Genomic DNA, 21832 nt, shown 5'->3' with positions numbered 1-21832 from the left:
ACAAGCGAGTGGTCAGATGAGGACATCCAAACTCATTAGTAGCCTCACACTGCAATGAATAAGGACATACATTCGATTTCTCAGATACCAAAATTGTTGGCCAAGCAGGTACAAAAACAGCCAGGGAAGTGATTGAAGCTGGAAAACAGGCCTCCAGTCAAACAACAGGAGTGCTGATTTATCACCAGCTTATCAAGTACTTAGCAGCTGAGGACTTGGCAGCACAAGGAAACAACAGCCAGTTGCCACCCATCAGAACACCAATCACTCGATAGGAAAGCACCACATAGATGCAATATATAAAATAGAACAAAGCACATATGTCATTAGAGAGAAATTACCTGAGGAAGGGGTCCAGCATGAGTCTGAAAGCTCAGAAGACTGGTCCTGGTGACCAACCTGTATATGTTACTACATACTTTGTCTTCTGCATGGTAGGAACATTTGCACCAACTCATAAATTTAATATTTTCCTTCAGCAGAGATTTTGCAAAATGCCTGATGCCTATATCCCCAGATGAATATAACAAATGATTCCATTCAGGATTTCATCAAGATCCGTCAGCAACCTTGTAATATATATGCTTCATTTCTCAAGATCATTCTTATGTTTCTTTGCTACAATACATCACTGGAAAGGATGGCACTCAGAGCTATACATCATCTGAACATGTCTCCCTATTGATCTATTGTACCACACATGATTCTTCTTAGATCCACTGAATTGGAGGGGAAACCAAAACTATTGTCATAATTAAAAATGAGAGGTTACTTAAAGATGGGAGAAAGTGTATTTCTATGCAACTTTTAAGCAGCAGAACTGGGAGAAGTTCCCAAAACTTTTCAAAGGCAGCCTGAGACAGGGAAGATTTGTATGTGAAGAAATGCAGCTGAGCTATCAATGAATACATATTTGTGGGCGTTAAGGCTCATTTGCAGAGGCGCAGCTGAGAATACATTGTAGCTGGCACTATTATTAGCTTTAAAAAATACTTGATACTTAAAAAATACTGCTGTGGGTTTTACGCCTTTCTCAAAGATTCAGTTTGCTTGACACAGAACACTGGGTCCTATAGATTATGGTTAGTTAATAATGATGTTGTGCAAATTCCAGAGCTGAGTTAATCATAAAAATTAATCAAAAGACCCAGTTTGATCTGGTGGTTAAGAAACTGGGAGACTGGGAGTTATAGATCTGCCTTAGGCTGTGTGGCCTACGTCACTCTCTCTTTAGACCAGTCACTCTCTCTCTGTCAGGCCAATTCATCTCATAGGGTTATTGTTTGAGGAAAATATAGAATATAATTCTTTATTGGCCAAGTGTGATTGGACATACAAGGAATAAGTATTATGTATTTGCTCATTTAAGTTACTTACAAAGTATTAAAAGCAAGATATATATATAATAAATGTGATCTAAGGGGTTGCCAACCTTTTGGACCTCAGGGACCACCAAACTCATAATTTTAAATCCCAGGGACCACTAATATGAATTTTGACTGACGGTGGCTTGCTGACATTGGTGGGAGAGAGAGAGAGAGAGAGAGATCTGATCTAATCTCTCTCTCTCCTCTCTCTCTCTCTCTCTCTCTCTCACACACACACACACACACACATACACACACACACACACACACAGAAGCAGGGGTGAGATTCAAATTTCTTAACAACCTGTTCTGTGGGCATGGCCTAATTTGTGGGTGTGGCTTGGTGGTCATGTGACTGGCTGGGCATGGCTTGTATGTAAATATTATAAATATTGATGTAAATATTGATTTTTTTATTTTTAAAAAAGCAACTTTTACCCAAAATCTGGCAAAGCAGGCAAGCAGATTGAGTTGCTCACAGAATCACAGATTCATTCAGAGATCTATCTTTCTGCCATCAGCTACCTGAGTCTGCACTGAATAATAGAAGTTTCAGTCCTAAGGAAGGTTCGGCTCTGCTTAAAAGCAGAGTTGAAGATCTAAAGATTAGTTAGAAAGCAAAGAATCCAACAGTTTCCTGCTTTCTAGCTAATCTAAATCTCCCAGCACAGCAGAACAGCTGATGGCCGGGGGAAAAAAAAGTAAAAATAGCAACTTAGCAGGCAAGTTTTCCAGGTAAGGAGTGAGTGGGCAGGGAGGGTTCCCATGGGTCATGTGGGCATGGCTTGTGTTCCCGTGCAGCCTGGATTATTTGCTTTGGGGGGTGCTCTGGGGGTGACATTTCTCTGTGGCCCACCGGTTCGCGACCACTGATCTAATCAACCTAGCTCACTAACCAAGAGGAAGTCAAACTTTGCTCCAACAGATCCACTTCACTGCACCCCACCTGATCAACCAATTTCTCCCATGTTCTGTAGTCTCTGTAGATCAGGAGTGCCAAACCCAAGGCTTGTGGGCCAGATCTGGCCTGCCGGGTGCTTAGATCTGGCCTGTGGGGCCTCCCTGGAAACAGCAAAGGACTGCCCTGTGGTGCCTCTACCAGCAAAAACAGAGTTTGAGAGGGCCACATGCAGCCTGCCCGGGCTCCATTTTTGGCCACAACAGCCTTCTGCAGCCCTTTGCCAGTGAAAATAGGGTCCAGGAAGGTGTCCAGCCCACTCACCCATTTTCAGCCATGACAGTTTTTGCTGGCAGGGGGCTGCAGGAGGCCATTGCAGTGACATTGAGCTGGCCATGCCCACCCAAGCCACACCCACCCCAGCCCCCCAAAGTCAAACACAATGCTGATGTGGCCCTCAATGAAATCAAGTTTGAAACCCCTGGTATAGAGAATTAACCATCCCTTTCAATAGAGAGGATCTATAAATATGGGTGAAATCATATATTATGGTCATAGACCATCATATGGGTCTTTGCTCACCATTCCATCTCTGTGGTCTCTTCACATAGCATGAAAGGGAGGACAGAAATAGAGGAGTTAGATGTAATTTTCCCCTCAAAAATCTATCCACAGTGGTTTCCTCTTGTTCTTTCTTCTGAGGGGTTAAATAGAAGTGTTTACTTCACAGCCCCCGGGGTGGGATTCTACCAGTTCGCACCTATTTCCTAGAACCAGTTTTTAACATCTTAAGCAGTTTGGAGAACTGGTTGTTAGAAGAAATTACTGGCCTAATCCTGTAATGAAGGCAGAAAGGAAACATTCTGGTATTGCTTACAGAAACTGCCTCTCTGTTAACCCTTATTACATTCTTGGCAGGACTAGACTTCCTATCTCTGGAACTTCTCTGGAGGTTTTTCCCCCTCCTTTGCTGGTACTTTGCTTGTGTGGAGTGACCATTCAAAGTTACAATGGCACTGAAAAAAGTCACTTAGGACCATTTTTCACACTTACGACTGTTGCAGCATCCCCACAGTCATGAGAGGCCGGGCGAGGAGATGCGTGCCTCGATGTGAATGATATTGAGTTGGCCACGCCCAGCCAATAACATGACCACCAAGCCATGTCCACCCAGTCACATGACTACTAAGCCACACCCACCAACTAAGCCATACCCACAGAACTGGTTGTTAAAAATTTGAATCCCACCCCTGACTGCCCCTAATCAACTTTGGCTAAACTAATTTTAAAAAGCTAATCTAGGTCTGGTGTAGTTTTACTTCAATGGAGGGTGTTAAGAAATGCAGAGGTTAGGAAGTAAAAAAAAAAAAAATCCTGTACCACTCCCAGAAATTGATAGGGATAGGAACACGAAGTCACCAAGAAATAAGCTTAAGTTGAGGAACATTTTCTTTTGGGGGGAAGGAAGTAAAAGAAATCGTAGATTGTGATATGGATAGTGCTATGAAAAACATTCATAGGCATCCCCTCTACTATCTTGTAATTAAAGTAAATGTACCTCGCATTTGAGAATTTCTCCATACATTTCTTTTCTTCCCAAATGAATTTTGAAAGCAATTTCTTTTTCATCCAGTAGAATGCTTAAGGGGGTTGCAGAACAACATTTCCACACAGCACCAAGTAAAAGAACTAGAAATCATATGGGGAACAATTTGAAAACAATGTTTTAACCTTAATTAAGTTATCAATGAACTTGAAGGGAAGCAAATTCTATCCAAATACAATTTTCAATCTAAAAGATGGAATTCTTGAGTTTGTCATTGGCCCCCTGTGATGTCTTTAGAAACAATCAAAAGAAATAAGGTGAAAACCAACAAAATGAATTGGTGAGGAAAAGAGAACTGCCAAGGAGTTGTATGTCACAGGAGCAATTTTATTTAAGGATTTTTGTCTGAGAAAAGTACGTGGTACATCCCATTTGCCCTAACTGTGAAATCTGAGCTGTCTCAATTTTTTCCACTAAAGTTACTCAGGCATATCATGATAAATTTGTTATAGAAAAGTCATCTAAATGTGAAGTGTTATATGATTACAAAATGATTATTTGATTTCCTATCAATAATTTAACTGCCTGTAGTTTTAATTTCACACACTATCAAACTCCTTTACAACACACTCTGAATTTGCATCTTAATATTTGAGAGAGAGAGAGAGAGAGAGAGAGAGAGAAAGAGAGAGAGAGAGGGAGAAATGCCATTATGGTGTTTATGATATGATAATACAAATTGTTTGGAGATGTTCTGAATTACTTAATAGGGGAATCTTTTGTTCCATTCAAGGTTGAGTGGCTTCCAAAGAGAAATCTATGTAATTTTCCAAATTTGGTTAGCCTTCATTAAAGTTTTACTTACCAGATAATTTTTTATGGCATATCATCAATAAATAGGACACCTGAAATATACAGTAGGTATTTCCAGTCTTTTTAGCACCGTAATACTTAAATTGTATTTTATGAACTTGTCGCTAGTAGCATCTGTAATTTAAACCTTATTCATTAGTTCTGGCTTCTTCACTTTCTCTATTTGAGAACATGTCTAGAGTACAATTTCTATATGTATGGAATTCCCTGGCAAGTCCATTTTTAGGCTTCAAATGTCCCCGTCGGGTAGAGAATCTGGATCATTTTAAAATGCCAGAAACTGTTTTTTTTAATATCAGGCTAAGACTAAAAGCAATGAAGAGCAATTCAGAGTTCAGCCCTTTGTTTGCTTACACACAATGGACAGACTCTTGCCAGACTAAACCCTTTCTATTTTTACCCTAAAGGATATTAAAGCATGGTAGATTCTAGGGAGTGGCTATTCTTTGACTCTTCTTCTGTCTCCTGTCCAATTCTGGGATGTGCTGCCTCTTGTCTCATCTCACTTTCTGGAATTACTCCCTCCTTCCTGGGAAATTGCCACTTCATTGTAGTCCATCACACCAGTATCTCTTCCGTGGTCGCCATCTCTCACACTTTCTTTTTGAAGAGACTGGAAGTTTCTTAGCAACCCGTTCCTTCACATTCCTAAACTTCTTCCTTATATATCATCTTTCTCTTTCACTTTCCACTTCTTCCCTTTATATTCTTAATTCTAGGTTGGTTCTCTCCTTGATTAGTTTCCATCCATTGCTTCTTGTTCTGTCTCCAGATGTTTGGGAAAATAGGTTGTCCTCCCTCTTCTCTGTTGTAGCCCCTTGGATATTGGAACATTGCTATCATGTTACCCCTAGTCTTTTTTTTTTTCATTAAGCCAAGCACATCCCCTGCACCAATTCTTCATATCTTTGCTCTATGTCATCACTCTCCACTTTCTTCTTTCTATCTGCTTTGGTCCTTCCTTCTCCTCTAGCCAAATCTAATATTCTGCTGTTCTATCACATCCCTTTTCCTTCTTGCCTTTTTGGCCCTTCTACACACTATCAGCCCCAATCCTCAGCCCATATTCTCCATTTCTTTCTTGCTCCTCAAAAACAGAATCATCTTTCCACCTCATGACTTAGCTTTTCCTTTGTTCTTGTTGCTCCTCAAACTAGATTTGTGGTCTTTCTTTCTTGTAGCACTTGTTAGCATTATAATCATTGTTATTTATACTGGAATGGGGTTCAAGAGGCTCACAGTGGGAGTATAAATCTGTCTGTGTAAAGGATTGTGTGTTTGCAAAGATATAAATGTAAACAGTGAAACACAGGCTTCATATGTTGATAGTGTCAGTTGTCAGCCTTATAACAGTTCTATGCTAAAATGACATTTACTGAAGCAATTTTAATACCATCACCATGTTTACTACATCGCAATAATCACTCTAGAAAATGGAACATAGAGCAAAATTCAATCTGTTGGATTGCATTGGAGAGAGAAAATGGAAATTTCCCATTTTTCCAGGGAGTTCACAGCTAAGTAATGACATGTACTTGAGCTAAAAATTCTAAATGATGATGTGATGACCCAGAGTATAACACAATCCAAAATGTTAATAAATGTCCTTTAATGCCTCCAACTTGGCCCCACTGTTCAATAATTCTCAGTTGGAGATAATATGTACTCAAAAATAGTCTTCAAAAGAAAACAATACAATCTGAATTTAATGAGGAGATAGAGGTTAAAATAAGAAAAACAAACTACAATGATAAAATTTCCACAATGGAACAGGAGAAGTATTTATCAGATTCAAGGAGATAACAAGGCACAGTCTGTTGGAAGGACACCAACCAAGATAACCTCAAACCAAAATAAAACACACTTTGTCTCCAACGTTTGCCACACCACAGGTCCAAACTCTTATGCAGTTCTCACACCTGCAGCCCATGAAGAGGATCAAGGCCCTCTCCTCCTGAGTAGACCATGTCTCTCCCTTATCCTCTCCTCCCTGCATACCCTAGGATGGATAGAGGATGGGCCTGGGTCCTCTTCTCACTGCTCAGATGGCCTCTGCCCTTCCCCAGCCACCTCCACAACCTCCAGAGCCACACTTCCACTCCCTGTTGGCTGTTCCTCCTCTCCCTCAGAGTCAGTCTCCACCAGGGGTGTGACAGATGAAACAGTTTTACCTTTCAACTCTATCTACTTCTCACACAGGTAAAACACATTGCATGCTGCACGCTCTTCAACTTATTAAAAAATATAGAAGACAACCAACCCAGATAAGAAGGTGGGCATAATCAGCTATTCAACAAAAGTATGAACTCAGAGGTCCTTGGTGCTCTCTGTGTTTGATTGTTTTCTTGCAGACATTTCATTGACCAAAATAGGTAAGCCTAGCTAGATTAGCACTGATAATATTACCTACTTTGGATAATGGTATATCTGCAAGAAAACAACCAAGCTCAGAGAGCACCAAGGATTTCATTTCAACTCTGAGCCACAAATATTCTCTTTTATTGGTACTAGTTTGAACCAGGGGTGGGATTCTACCAGTTCGCACCTATTCATTAGAACCAGTTGTTAATGTTCTAAGCAGTTTGGAAGAACCGGTTGTTAGAAGAAATTACTGGCCTAATCCTGTAAGGAAGGCAGGAAGGAACCATTCTGGTGTTGCTTACAGAAACTGCCTCTCCATTAACCCTTTTTACATTCTTGGCAGGATTAGACTTCCTGTCTCAGGAAGGTCTCTGGAATTTTTCTCCACTCCTTTGCTGGTACTTTGCTTGTGTGGAGTGACCATTCAAAGTTACAATGGCACTAAAAAAAGTCACTTAAAACCATTTTTCATCCCCACAGTCATGAGAGGCCGGGTGAGGAGATGCGTGCCTCGATGTGAGTGATATTGAGTTGGCCACGCCCAGCCAATAACATGACCACTGTTGTAGTTGAGCAATGAGAGGCTAGACCAGGGCATGGATGCAACAAGACTTTATTGTAACAATAAAGGACTGAACGTGTTAGCCCTGCCTGGAGCAGGCTCACAGCGATCAGCGGCTGGCCGAACCCTGCAGCTGGCTTTTATAGCCGGCTGCCGTGGGAAGCCAGCCAATGAGGGGCAGCAAACGCCCCCGCAGCATGGACGGACCTGGGTGGGGACTTTGGCAAGTTCCAGGGACATAACAACCACCAAGCCACATCCACCTAGTCACATGACCACCAAGCCATGCCCACCAACTAAGCCACACCCACAGAACCGGCTGTTTAAAAAATTGAATCCCACCCCTGGTTTGAACTTTCCAGCAGATGTACAGAAGCAGTGTAGCAAAGTACCCATGGGCAGGGAAAAATGAATGAGGAATAGTTGTTGTCCAAATACCTTATCTGTCAATCTCTCATTATCATTGGATTGATCTCTAAAAGCAACAATAGAGAATTTAATGGAAGCCTAGTGAAATTATTTTTTCTGTTTTTATAGGATATCATTGCGGTGATCTTGACATTAACTAATAACCATCCTTATACTAATTTGAACTCCTTTGAGCAAAGGTTAAGTGTAAGCATGATAATAATAATATATTATTTATATACTTCCCAGGAGTGGCAAGTTTCCAAAACATGGAAATTGTAACATTTGAGAGGAGGAACCACTTTAAAAAGCAAAGGTTGAAATTGTACTCTTCAAGGGAGAAAAAAGGGAGGGCAATTTATCAAGAACATTTTTCCTTTTAAATCGGTAACAAAAAATCATGCTTCATATTTCAAAAAAAAATTATTTCAACAAGACAGAAAAAGCAACAAAACAAACTGTTTCACATAAGCCTGGCACTCCAATTACATTTTGTATGTGCCTGAAATTGTCAAACATCAAAGAGATAGGCAGGTAACTGACCAAAACGTTTCACTGTTTATTTTGGATAAGCCTCACTAGAATGTTATCTTTCCTTGTGGCAATTTAACTATTGGGAGTTTTCAGTTTTCTATTTGGGGGAGAGACACAGTGGTGCAGTGGCCTAATGGCACTGGAACTACTGGCCAGAAATGGTCTGCATTGTGTTGTGGCCCGCCAGCGACGACTCAGACAGTAAGGAAATTAGGGAGGAACATGGGCCAGTCCTGGAGTCTGGGGAAGGTTCTGATGAGGGCTCTGTGTCAGAGGCAGAGATGAAGCCAGGGCTGTCTTACAGTTATCAGCTGCCTTTGGAGTTGGACATCAGTGGGGCAGAAGATCACCTGGAGCCTGTTCCTGATGTGCACATGCACAGAGCTGCCAGGAGAAGGGAACAGTTAAAGAACAAGGATCAACTCAGGAGTAAAGGCACAGGTGGACAGTGAATGGCCACTCCCATAGGGAATAAAGAGGAGCAAAAGGGGAGTGGTGTTTGCAGGAGTAATTAGTTCATTTAATTAGAGTGAAGATTTGTTCCTGACTCTTTGCCAAGTATTTTCTGGTACAGCATTCAGCCTGGAAACATTCAGCCTGGCAACTCTCCAAGCCTGATAAGGTCTGTGATTGCAATTCACCCTTGAAAGACCGTTTTCCAGGACTTTGCTGGATGTGAATGACAGGAATTCACATTAGCCTAAGAAAAAGGGGTTTTGTCAGGATGAGGAGTCTGCTTCGTGATTTTGTGAAGCCTAGGTCAGAACACATTTCAGTGACTTGAGCTTGACTCTGTGAGATGAACTGAGCTTCCACTACATGATTTGTAGCTCCTGCCCACCACAGTTCAAAAGCATGTAAAATTGCAAATAGATGAATGGGTATCATTTTGCATTCATGTATGCAGAAAGCAGAAGTGGATGCTAGACCTGGCAGGATGCATGGCATCACAAGATAAGGTGAGGCAAGCTGAGACCAGCGGAGGAGCCTGGAAGAGCAAGCAAGCCAAGCACCATTAGCTAATTGATATATAGATAGTTTGAAACCTTCAGTGCACCAATGATACTGTAAGCACCCAAGCACTGAACAGAATGAACTAGCAATCTAGGTTGTCAGGACTGCATTATGTGTCTAATGTGTAGATTTCCCTGACATTGTACACCATATTCTAAATAATAATAATATTATAATTTAGTTGTCTATTTAAGTTACAATGTTATAGACTGCACTATTTATTGTATATAGGAATGCCTGGAAGTTGAGCTATGGCAACTGAATTCTCTTCTTGTTGGTTCAAACCATTTCACTGCTTATCCAAATAGCTTCTTTTTTATTGTTTTATTTTTGTGTGTATTTAAATACAAATAAAATAAAATAAAATAGGAAATTAAGGGAAGAAAAAGGAGTGGGAAAGAGGGCATATAAGATACAAGTGGGGTGGTGTAGAAAAAGAAAGGCATGCTAAGAAAGACTCTTCTTAGTACAGTACAATATAAAAACACTCCATTCTCATTTTTTTTGCTTTTACACATTAATATATAACTAGCATTTCTATAATAACAATTCTTTCTGATCAACAAAACCAAAGTCAAAGTTTCCTCTCTTTTTTTTTCATCATAAGCACAACATCCAGAAGTGATATCCAAATGAAAATATATTTTCCTCTTTAAATAAAATAATTTAACCATCCCTGCTTTCTGTTCCTTGTTATAGAAATAGTATGTATTTCTATTTGCACCTAATAATCTTTGTGAACTGTCGCCATTTTTATTAACAATATTCATTGAGTTCTTTCAAATTCTTTGACCTTGCTGAAAGAAAGAGGAAAAAAATCCTCTTTTTCCCCACACTCTTTTTTAAAGTGTTGATGCACCAAGTTGCTCCTTCAATCTGACCTCAAGACTGAAGAAGTTACTTGGATAAGAGCCATGATGTCATAGTGGTTAGAATGCAGTATTGCAGCCTAATTCTGCTGACTGCCAGCAGTTCAATTCTCACCCATCTCGGTTAACTCAGCCTTCCATCTTTTCAAAGTCGGTAAAATAAGAACCCAGATTGTTGGGGGCAATAGGCTGACTCTGTAAAACCACTTGAAAGCCACTAGTAAAAGCACTGTGAAGTAGTATATAAGTCTAAATGCTAAGTGCTAGAAGCAGCAAAACATTTCCAACCAAAAAGTCCAGTTGTTATGATTCAACTTCCAGAAAACTCTACCTGGATGACTGAGAATCTTCATTAGAGTGTGTGTGTGTGTGTGTGTGTGTGTGTGTGTGTGTGTGTGTGTGTGATTTTTGCTTCCTATCTCTGAATGAGGAAACAGGCTCAGACACCATATCACTTCTCTACTCTATTTGTCAATACTACTAGATTGGGACAGGGGTGGACTTCAATTTTTTAACAACTGGTTCTGTGGGCGTGGCTTAGTTGGTGGGTGTGGCTTAGTGGTCATGTTATTGGCTGGGCATGGCCAACTCAATATCACTCACATCGAGGCACGCATCTCCTCGCCTGGCCTCTCATGAGTGTAGGGATGCTGCAACAGTTGTAAGTGTGAAAACTAGTCACAAGTCACTTTTTTCACTTTTTTCAGTGCCATTGTAACTTTAAATGGTCACTCCACACAAGCAAAGTACCAGCAAAGGAGGGGGAAAAAACTCCAGAGAAGTTCCAGAGACAGGAAGTCTAGTCCTGCCAAGACAGTAATAAGAGTTAACAGAGAGGCAGTTCCTGTAAGCAACACCAGCATATTTCCTTCCTACCTTCCTTACAGGATTAGGCCGGTAATTTCTTCTAACAATGGGTTCTCCAAACTGCTTAGAATGTTAACAACCGATTCTAGCAAATAGGTGCAAACTGGTAGAATCCCACCGCTGGGTAAGGCTGACACCTTCCTTATTTAACATTTATGATGCTTTCTATGATTACTTACAGGATTTTGGGGGAGGAGCAGGCAGAAAGAATGAGCTCTGAGAGGAGAAATCTTGTTTGTTGCAACAGATTGCTGTTATGTGTTTGCAATTCTCTGCATCCATTGGAGCAACACAGGGTTTTGTTTATTTCTTGCCAGTTTCTGGACGATTCTGTTGGGACTCCAGGGGGGAATTATTGAAATAAGTGATGGAAAAGGTAACAGAACCATGATAAACTTGTAAAATGTTATTTGGCTGATTTAATCAGGATTGTTCTATTTAGAACAATCATAGATTGGATGATTGGGTCTCTGATTAATGCTGACGTCAAAATATTACATGTTTTTGATCAATATTTGAATTGCACTGTTATACAATGGTGGGATTCAAAAAACTTTACTACTGGTTCTTTGGGCATGGCAGGGGAACGATACTGCAAAATCCCCATTCTGTTCCCACTCCTGGGGGAAGGTTACTGAAAAATGTCATTTCCTCCTCACCCCACTAACCTGCTTTCCAGCTCTGTTCTCCTGTGCAGGGCAACAAAAGAAGACCCAGCCGATCAGCTGAGACTCGTGAGGCAGAGAATAGATGGGGATGGGGCCAGTCAGAGGCGGTATTGGCCGGTTCTTTGAACTACTCAAAATTTCCACTACTGGTTCTCCAGAACTGGTCAGAATCTGCTAAATACCATCTCTGCTGTTATAGCACATCTCTTTTACCATGTGTATGCATACATACATGTATACACACAATTACTTTTGTGTATGTCTGTATAGGCATAGAGAGAGAGAGAGAAAGATTTGCAATAATAGCACTCTGTGATGATAGTCAGTGTACTATACCAAGGTTTCTCAACCTTGGCCAGTTTAAGATGGTGGCCTTCAACTCCCAGAATTCCCCAACCAGCTATGCTAGCAAAGGAAATCTGGGAGTTGGTCCATCTATCTGAAAATGGCCGAGTTTGAGAAACACAGTCTTATCTTATATTGGCCAGGAGTTGGAGTGATATTGAGAGGCCTAGGGGAAAATCCACCCTCATCCATGAAATTCATTAGATGACCACCCTATCTCCCACAGTTCTTGATTTTTAACATTTTCTGAGGTAATTCCCAATCTCAGCCGGTAGTGATTCTTTCATATTTAACAAAGATTTCTTAAATCTTTTTAGCTCAAATACTATATTTCACCATAAAACAATGAGCCTCAAAATTGAAAAATGCATTCTTTGTCATCAGAAATGGATTTAAACCCGGGAACATTAATAGAGCAGAACCAAACACAAACTTTACCCTCATTATCTTTGGAAAGAGATGCTGGAACAAAATGTATTCAATTCTTGAAATGTACACAAGAGTTGCAATTAATATTCCATTTTAATTTGATACCGGAAGCAGGCATGGAGGCAGAATGAAACTCAGGTGGTTAAGTTTAAACTGAAATTATTTCATTAATTTTATTTCTTATACAATAAAGATATATGGGAGGCTTTAAAGACATATTTAAATGTACAAACATTATACTTATAAGAATTATTATGAGTAGGATGGTTTACTAAAAGGAAAATCCAATCAATACGATAACAGTAACGGTAACAGTAACAATAACAATATTATATTATATTAATAATAGGATAATACAGCCATTTTGGTTTAGTGGTTAAGGTACCAGGCTAGAAAGCAGAAACTGTGAGTTCTTAGCCTAACCTCATAGGATTGTTGTTGTAAGGAAAATAGGAGGAAGGTGTGTTGGATATGTTCACTGACGAGTTATTTGTGAAAATAATAAAGGAATGATATAAATAAATGAATAAATTAAAAAATAATTAAAGGTTGCAATTAGAAGCCAAAATCATTTCATTGATTTATCTCTATGTTCATGTCAAAAACTCTTTCCTAAAAGGAGGAATATAATGTTTATATTTTGAATAAAAGTAATGTAATGTTAGAGCCATGTGAATTAAGGATGATCTAATTTGAATCATTGATTTGATGAGTCAAATCAGGTTTTCCCTGACTCAATTGTTTCTAATCAATTTGAAGATTAGATTTGTTTTTTTTTAATGCACATGTATTGAATTCCATTGAATTATGAAATTAATTCACAAAACCCTGACTTCATCCTTATTGAGAGGTATGGTATACCTACATCTGGAATAATTTATACAGTTCTGGTCATTATATTTTAAAAATGATATAACAGAAGAAGATGTGGAAAAGAACAACCAAAATGAAGAATTCAAACACCTGCCTTGTGAGGAAAAAAAAGAATGCTTGGGACTTATGGAAAAAAATTAAAAGAAATATTGTCAGAGTATATTTATTAACTGCAGAGACATGGTTAACAAAGTCAGCAAGTGAGTAAGCATGGCAACAGACCAGCCAATGGGAGCTGACAGCCTGGGTGTGGTTTTGGCTCTGTGTGCTTTTGCTGAGAAGAGAAACTAACTTGCTTGCTTGCTGAAACTGATATCTACTCTGAGCTGCAGCTGCTTGTGTTTTTGCTGATGTTACATTGAAAGAATCTACTACAGGTATTGGAGGCTTCACTTCATTTATTATGTTTATAAAGAAGTTGATGATCCTGCTGAATCAGTCATCTGTACGTTTTTCAGAGTTGAATTTTTGCTGCAAATTCTAACAAATATGGATAAACTCATGCACATCATGAAAAAGTTGGACAAGGAGGTATTCTTCCAGAGTTATCCAGGGAAGATTATTGGAATGAGATTTAGAACAGAGAGAAAAGCAAAATATTTCTTCACAGGCCACATAATTAATCTGTGGAATTCATTATAAATATTCAATAGGGATCACTGTCTGTCCTTTAAATTCTGCAATTGCTGGTCTCAAGCCCGGGTGAGAAAGGAGGAGAGTTGAGTGTCAGGAGACCATCCCATCCCTGTAAAAATTATGACTGCTACAGAAACAGCACAAAACAGGACAGAAAACATCCTGCAGCCAAGCAAGTGCCACAGCCATTTGCACTAGTCAGGAGACCCTGAGAACACAGATAAACCTCCAGATGGCCTCAACGACTCTATAAAAAGAATGCAAATGACCAGCTGTCTGCAAGGAATATAAATCTGTCCATTCCCCACTATCCTGTTAGAGCCGGAGAAGCTTCTTGGATGAGAAGTGAAACATCTTCAAAAGAAAAACAAGAAAGTCCAGTTGCCTCCAGAAAAAGCACCTCTGGGACAACCATAACCTGGATGACTGAAAATCTCCCTAGACTTACAGAAACAGCAGAAAGAATCTCAAAAGACACTGACCTATTCACCCCAAACTGAAAATACTGGAGATCCCTTGCTGTCTCGTAATCTACCCAGTACCCAGTAATCTGTCTCGTAAACTACCCAGCATGGGAAAATCTAATGCACATGTTAACACACTGTCTTGTGTGAGTCTGAAAGCCAATGACGGTAAACTCTTGGAGAACAGATACTTCAAGAGCTATCCATCTCAAATGCTGAATGCTAAATCTGTGCCTGAATCCTAATTGCGGAAGGGAAATATAAGACAGGGTCATGTCTTCGTCTCCTTTTGTAACCATCTCAAAGCTATCTGATTGGTTCCCATCACTGGTATGATTCAACTGGTGTAACAACCGGTTTGGTGAATGCGCGCATGCGCCAAGCGCACACTGCATGCACACACAGCATTTAGAAAAGTCCATTTTTAGCTATAATATTTGCCTTCTGCAGCAGCCCCGGTGAGTAAAACAGCTGATGAGCAGCAAACTGCTCTGCTGCGTGAATCAGCTGTGCTCAAAAACAAGGAAATAAAGCACATGAAAAGGGTAGGGGTGGGTGGGCAGGGACGAATGATTACTGGAACTACCGGTTTGCCCGAACTGGTCTGAACCAGTAGAATCCCACCCCTTATCCCCATGAAAACAAACTGCCAGGGAAAGAAGCCTTTTGACTGGTTCCAGCAGGGCTATTCTTGTGTTCTTATAGGACAGGGGTCTTCAAACTTGACAGCTTTAAGACTTGTGGACTTCAGCTCCCAGAATTTCTCCTCCAGTCATGTTAGCTCAGAAATTCTGGGAGTTGAAGTCCACAAATCTTAAACTTGCCAAGTTTGAAGACACTTGTTATAAGATGTGACACTGAGTCAGCACTTTCATTCAAATATGCAGTTCCAATGGGTGATTTGATGAAGGTTTTGCATGCCTCTAATATCAATAATACACAGATTAAAACTTGTTTTCAAGTAAAGGAAGAAAAGAACAAGCTATATCCCTAGCTGACATTGATCCCTGGCTTCAATTACTCATGTTTGATGTTCATATTTAGACAATTACCATTATAAGACTGTTGTCTACATTGCAGTTCTTTCTTCTGTCTCCCAAGGTTATTCTCATATCCCACTCCAAAACCTGAGCTTTGTGCCTTGTATATTATAGTATAGTATACTGTGCTAGTTCTACATCATTTCTAGCATCTTATACTGACCTTGATCATTGATCAACATCTGCCGGGGAAGTTTTTAAAAAATAGTCAAAAAGTCAACCATGTGATTAAAGCTCCATCCCTTTTTCTTTAGTGGTGGTGATTTTTAGATTTTTTAAAAAAGCAATTCATTGTTGTTATATTTGAAATGAATGTTTCAACCACATTAGTATTATAAAGAAGCGAACAGTCCCAGGAAGACTGGAATTTGATTTCTATTTGATTTTGGCTTGAATTAAAATTTTATGAAATTAATTCAATTCATTGTTCCAAAAGAGCAGAAAGAAATCAGTTTGGAGAATTGAACCAAAAAGGATTTGATCGTAACACTAAACTGAATCATTTCTCCATTTTGGGTGGATTGGCAATCAATCTGAATTGAAGCATCAAACCAAATTGATTTTTCCAAATCAATATGAATTATTGCTGATACACATCAAAGCCAATCTGTGCGTTGCTAAGATTTATCTTTCTGTCCTGTGGAAAAAAGCAATTAAAAATCATTGGCAAAGACTGAAAGGGCTGGCATAGCTCTAGAATCTCCCACTGTTTCTCAATATGGCAGAACAGCAGTCTAATAAAGAAAAAGTGCTTTTTATTTTACAACCTGAATTCTCCTCCCAAGGCAACAAAGAAATCTGAGAATACTGTGAAGTGTTTGTGTTTTCCCAATAGAACACTAACACGCTAACCTATTTTTACTGATACGTGATAGCCAACAAGCATGTTCTTACCATAATTAATGTAAATTTCAACTTGATTATCCCATAAGCATGCAATTAGTCATTTTACAATGGAGATTACAGGTACAAGATGCGATAATAGACCCTTAACTCTACCTCAATTACAGGCAGATTGCTCCTGGTTAATTAAATTAACTATTATGAGTGACCACAGAAGACCATCTGTTTATTTGTAACCTTTTTTGTTCTAATTTAAAACACCCACCCACCGTCCCAGCTGAATGCATCAAACCAGGCTCACCTTTCGGCCTCTGCACTCCATTTGAAGAGTTGGAAGAGGAAAATGTTTCTTCACAAATGGTCAGAAAACACTGCAGGCAATATGTGAAAAAACTAAAGCCATTTAATTATCAGGTTTCATCTGGGGGCTACACAGCAGGGAACTGACTTGACTGAGGATGCTCTTTTAAAGAAATCTTTTGAGGAAACTTTTCTTAGAAGCATTGGAAATGGATGGCAGAAAAAGACCCAGTGGTCCATCAAATCTGTGCTTTGAATCTTGTGTTGTGTTTAGTTTGTTTATTTCATGTATTTATTTTTGTCAGATGATGAACACGCATTTATTCCAAGCCAGTTTAAACTCAGTTACTGATTATTCACCCACTATGTCCGCTGAAAGTTGGCTCCAAACTTTCACTACTCTTTCTGTGAAGTAATACTTTCTAATCTTACTTTTCAACTTCCCTCCTGTCAGTTTGAGGTTATGCTTCATGTACTTGATTTTTGGTTAATATTGAAAATACTGCCTTTTAGAACCTTCTTCATATTTAATATGCTTAGTAGTGGTGGGATTCAAAAAAAAATTACAACGGTTCTGTGGGCATGGCTTGGGGGTGTGGCAGGGGAAGGATACTGTAAAATCCCCATTCCCTCCCCATCCTACTAACCTGCTTTCCAGCTCCGTTCTCCTGTGCAGGGCAACCAAAGAAGACCCAGCCGATCAGCTGAGACTCGGGAGGAAGAGAATAGATGGGGGCAGGGCCAGTCAGAGGTGGGATTTGCCGGTTCTCTGAACTACTCAAAATTTCCACTACCGGTTCTCCAGAACTGGTCAGAACCTGCTGAATACCATCTCTGTACTTAATGTACTGCTAGTAAAATATCAGCATTCTAAAGGAAGGCTTTATTTACTGCAAAGAATCTCACTCCAGTCAATAGGGACATATCCCCACTCCTCCTTTAGAGTAAAAATGAACACCATTTTCATTATTCCTTAAATAGAGAAGTAATAACCCCTTTTCTATTCAAGACAAAGAAATAAATATATCCTTCTGACAGATTAAAATCATAGAATTATATAGTTGAATCAGACCATGAAGATAATTTAGTCTGGAGTTCCTCACCCTTGGTGACTTGAAGATGTTTAAACTTCAACTCCCAGAATTCCCTAGCCAGTTGCTTAGGTGTTCCCACTGCATTTTCTTGAGGCATAGAGATTACAGCTTAGGGACCCATGTTAGTGAGGAACCACTAGACCATTGGATCATTTCAGCCAATCTGAAATTAACATTTTATAGGCGCCCCTGAGAACCTGATTGGCAGGCAGTGATGCAGCCATCCTGACTAGGCCAGGTTTACTGCATAAATAAGCAATGAAGAAGTGCTCCTCTGCTGATTAATTCGATCCCTGGAGAGGTTTAATGTCCTGTAAGAAAGGAAAATATATTGTCAATTAATTACAGACTCTGTACTAGAATGTTCCTGCTGAGAGGACCATATGTGTCGTTGTTGTTTACCAGGATTTATAAGACCAGTACTCTCCATCCTTCCCAATCACATGGCACACAATAAAGTTTAATAGATTCAGGGAAATCCAAGATTTTTGCTGGAGGGGACCAGCTGTCTGTCTAGTACCATGATGGGGAACCTATGGCATGTGTGCCAGAAGTGGCACGCAGAGCCATCTCCGCCAGCATGCAAGCTGTCACCTCAAAGCAGGTCCACTGCACAAATGTGCGTGCCGGCAGCATGCCAGTTGATCATGGGATAGCTGCTGCACATGTGCAAAGGCAGGACGTGCGCAGATGTGCGTGCATGTGTAGAAATGTGTGGTGCGCATATGTGCAGAAATGCACGACATGCATATGCTCAGAAATGCAGATTGTATCTGCAGAAATGCGTGGTAGGCATATGCGCAGAAATGCATGATGCATATAGGGGGTGCACACGCATGCCCAGAAATGCACAGCGCATGTGGGGGGGTGTCACACAAACATAAGCAGAGACGTGCAGCATGCGGGAGTTGTGCATGCACAGGGGACGTGGAGGCACCACGTGCATTGCCTTATGGGTCCTGCCATGCCTGTGCATGCACACACATTTGGCACATGAGGACGGAAAGGTTAGCCATCACTGGTCTAGTACCTCAAATCTAGCATGGCAAAGAGACTCCAGATATCTCCTTTTATTGCTCTTCAGCATAATGACCCTGAATACCATTACTGTACATCTAAAGCCTTTCCAGCTTGCTGAAGCCAGATTGAGGGATATGGTTTGCTCCTCTGCTCAACTCCTGACAGCCTTCTGACGATCAGCCACGGCCAGCCAGGAGTGGGATTTGGGGGTTCTCTGAATTGTGCAGAATCTTAGCTAGAGGATCTCCCAAACCCTGCAGACCCCCAGCAGCCCACCCCTGGTCTTTTCTTTCTACTGTATTGATTCCTGTCTCTAGATATAACCTGGCCCGAGTAGTCTGGAAGATGAACCTCCTCCAAGTCTAATTAATTAAATACATGCATTTATTCATTAAATAAATACAATACTACCAGCCTGTCCTCCTTACTAGGAAGTCCAGATCAGGGATAATAAGATAGCTAAACCAATGGGTCTACTAGCTTGCCTCCATCCCCACACAAAATCCAATTTTGTTCACCATGATATAAAAAAAATATTGAGATGTTACAAAAAAGTGCAGAGAGGATCAACAAAGATTGGAGGGCTGGAGGCTAAAACATATGATGAAGGTTGTAGGAACTAGGTATGTCTAGACCAGGGGTCTTCAAACTTGGCAACTTTAAGACTTGTGGACTTCAACTCCCAGAATTCCTCCTCCAGTCATGTTAGCTCAGGAATTCTGGGAATTGAAGTCCACAAGTCTTAAACTTGCCAAGTTTGAAGGCCTTTGGTCTTTAGACTAACAGATTAGGGGTGACATGACAGCAGTCTTCCAATATTTGAAGTGCTGTCACAAAGAAGAATGGGACAAAGAAAAATGGAACCTATTTTCCAAAGCATCTGAGGGAAAGTCAAAAAAAGAAAATAACCAATGGGAAATTATCGGAGAGAAATCCAATCTAGAATTAAGGGGACATTTTCTGACAGTGGAAACAATTAATCAGTGGGATGCCTTCAGAAGTTGTGGGTGCACCATCATTAGAGAGTTTTAGAAAGACTGGACAGCCATTTGCTGGGAATAGTATAGGGCAGAGGTGTCAAACTCAATGCTCGGAGGCCATATTTGGCCAGTAGGGTACTTAGATCAAGCCAATTGGGGAGCTCTGGAAATAGTGAAAGACCAGCCCACAGTGCCTCTGCAGCAAAAAACATGTCCCTCCCCACATGATGGGGATATGGCTGGAAGAAATGATGGGGTTTAAAATAGATCATAGACCAGAATGTTTTTTATTGGGAATTATACCAAAAAAATATAATAAGGAAAAGTTATATTTGATAATAAATAAATAATAAATGTCATCACCGCGCCAAGAATGCGAATGTGGAAAGAGAAAGAAATTCCTAGTGAAGATGAAGTAATAAATAAAATTCCGATGTGCGCTGAAATGGATAGGCTAACAGAGATGAAAAATAAGGATGAAAAAAAATATTATATAATTTGGAATAGATTTTGCTATTAGTGGGGACAGAAAGGAAGGGTTTAAGAATGAAAAGAACTGTTAAGAGGGCATCCGGGATCATGAGACATAAATAATACCAAGAATGTTGGAAGATGTAAATAAGGATGAGCAAATGTGTGTGTGTGTGTATGTGTGTGTGTGTGTGTGTGTATTCTTAAGTTTTCACGGGTACTTACATGTATGGTATTCAGCTTTGTTCGGGTATTTTCCCACGTCATTGTAGTTGTGCTTTTAAAGTTGTAGCAACGTTTCGGCAGAATCTCATCTGCCATCATCAGGCTTCTGTATAGTGTTCATCTGTGAGTCAGACTTTTTTAAATATACATACATACATACATACATACATACATACATATAAGATTTATATTTTACTATATTTCGCTAGAATGATGACAAAAAGTAATCTCAAAATGACTCTACCACATTCAATGTTTTTATATGTTATGTTTAATATTTAAAAAAAATATTTTTTTTAAAAAAATGTGGTGCTCCCAAGCTCCGTTTTTACTGACAGAAGGTTGCAGGAGGCTGTCCCAGCCAAAAACGAGCTCAGGCCACAGGTGCCCCCAACATGAGTGATGTCAAGGTGTCCACGTCCACCCTGGCCATACCCATCCTATCCCCCAAGGTCAAACACAACAATGATGCAGCCCTCAATGAAATTGACTTCTTGGGATTAAAAATATGATATCTTACCTCATTGCTGAAACAAAATAGAAATGAGGGTGACAAGGACACACGCTGCTGTCTCCAAAAAAAGGAAGTTTTCACATTCCGGCATGTTTTTGTGGCATCACCCAGCATGGTCACTTCTACATAGTGAAAAATTAGCTTGTCAATGTTCCTAATCCAGTAACTGCAGTCCACTGGCTCACTGATTCATTCACTGAAGTTCTCTTCCTTCTGACAGCCAAAGGAAAAATAGCGACTTCAACAAATAGTTTTAGAAAGAGGAGGGGAGGCAGAAGTGGTATTCAGCAGGTTCTGACCAGTTCTGGAGAACCGGTAGTGGAAATTTTGAGTAGTTCGGAGAACCAGCAAATCCCACCTCTGACTGGAGATTTTACACTATCCTTCCCCTGCCATGTCCACCAAGCCACGCTCACAGAAGCGGTAGTAAAAAAATTTGAATCCAACCACTGAGGGGGGGAGTGAGGAAGTGAAAAAGTAGCTGGAATGTAAGGAAGGGAAAAAGTAAATTATGTTATTATCACATTTTCATGAAAACGTCAAGCAAAATTCATATCAACAGCACTTTCGGGCTCCCATTTTTGGGACATATGTTCTGGAACATTAATATGAGGGAAGAGGAAAGCACTAT

Source organism: Pseudonaja textilis, chromosome 2, assembly GCF_049901715.1.
Source record: "Pseudonaja textilis isolate UNSWEBS1 chromosome 2, rPseTex1.2, whole genome shotgun sequence".
NCBI lineage: Eukaryota > Metazoa > Chordata > Lepidosauria > Squamata > Elapidae > Pseudonaja > Pseudonaja textilis.
The sequence above is the reverse complement of the archived record's forward strand: the minus strand, read 5'-3'. Positions refer to the sequence as shown.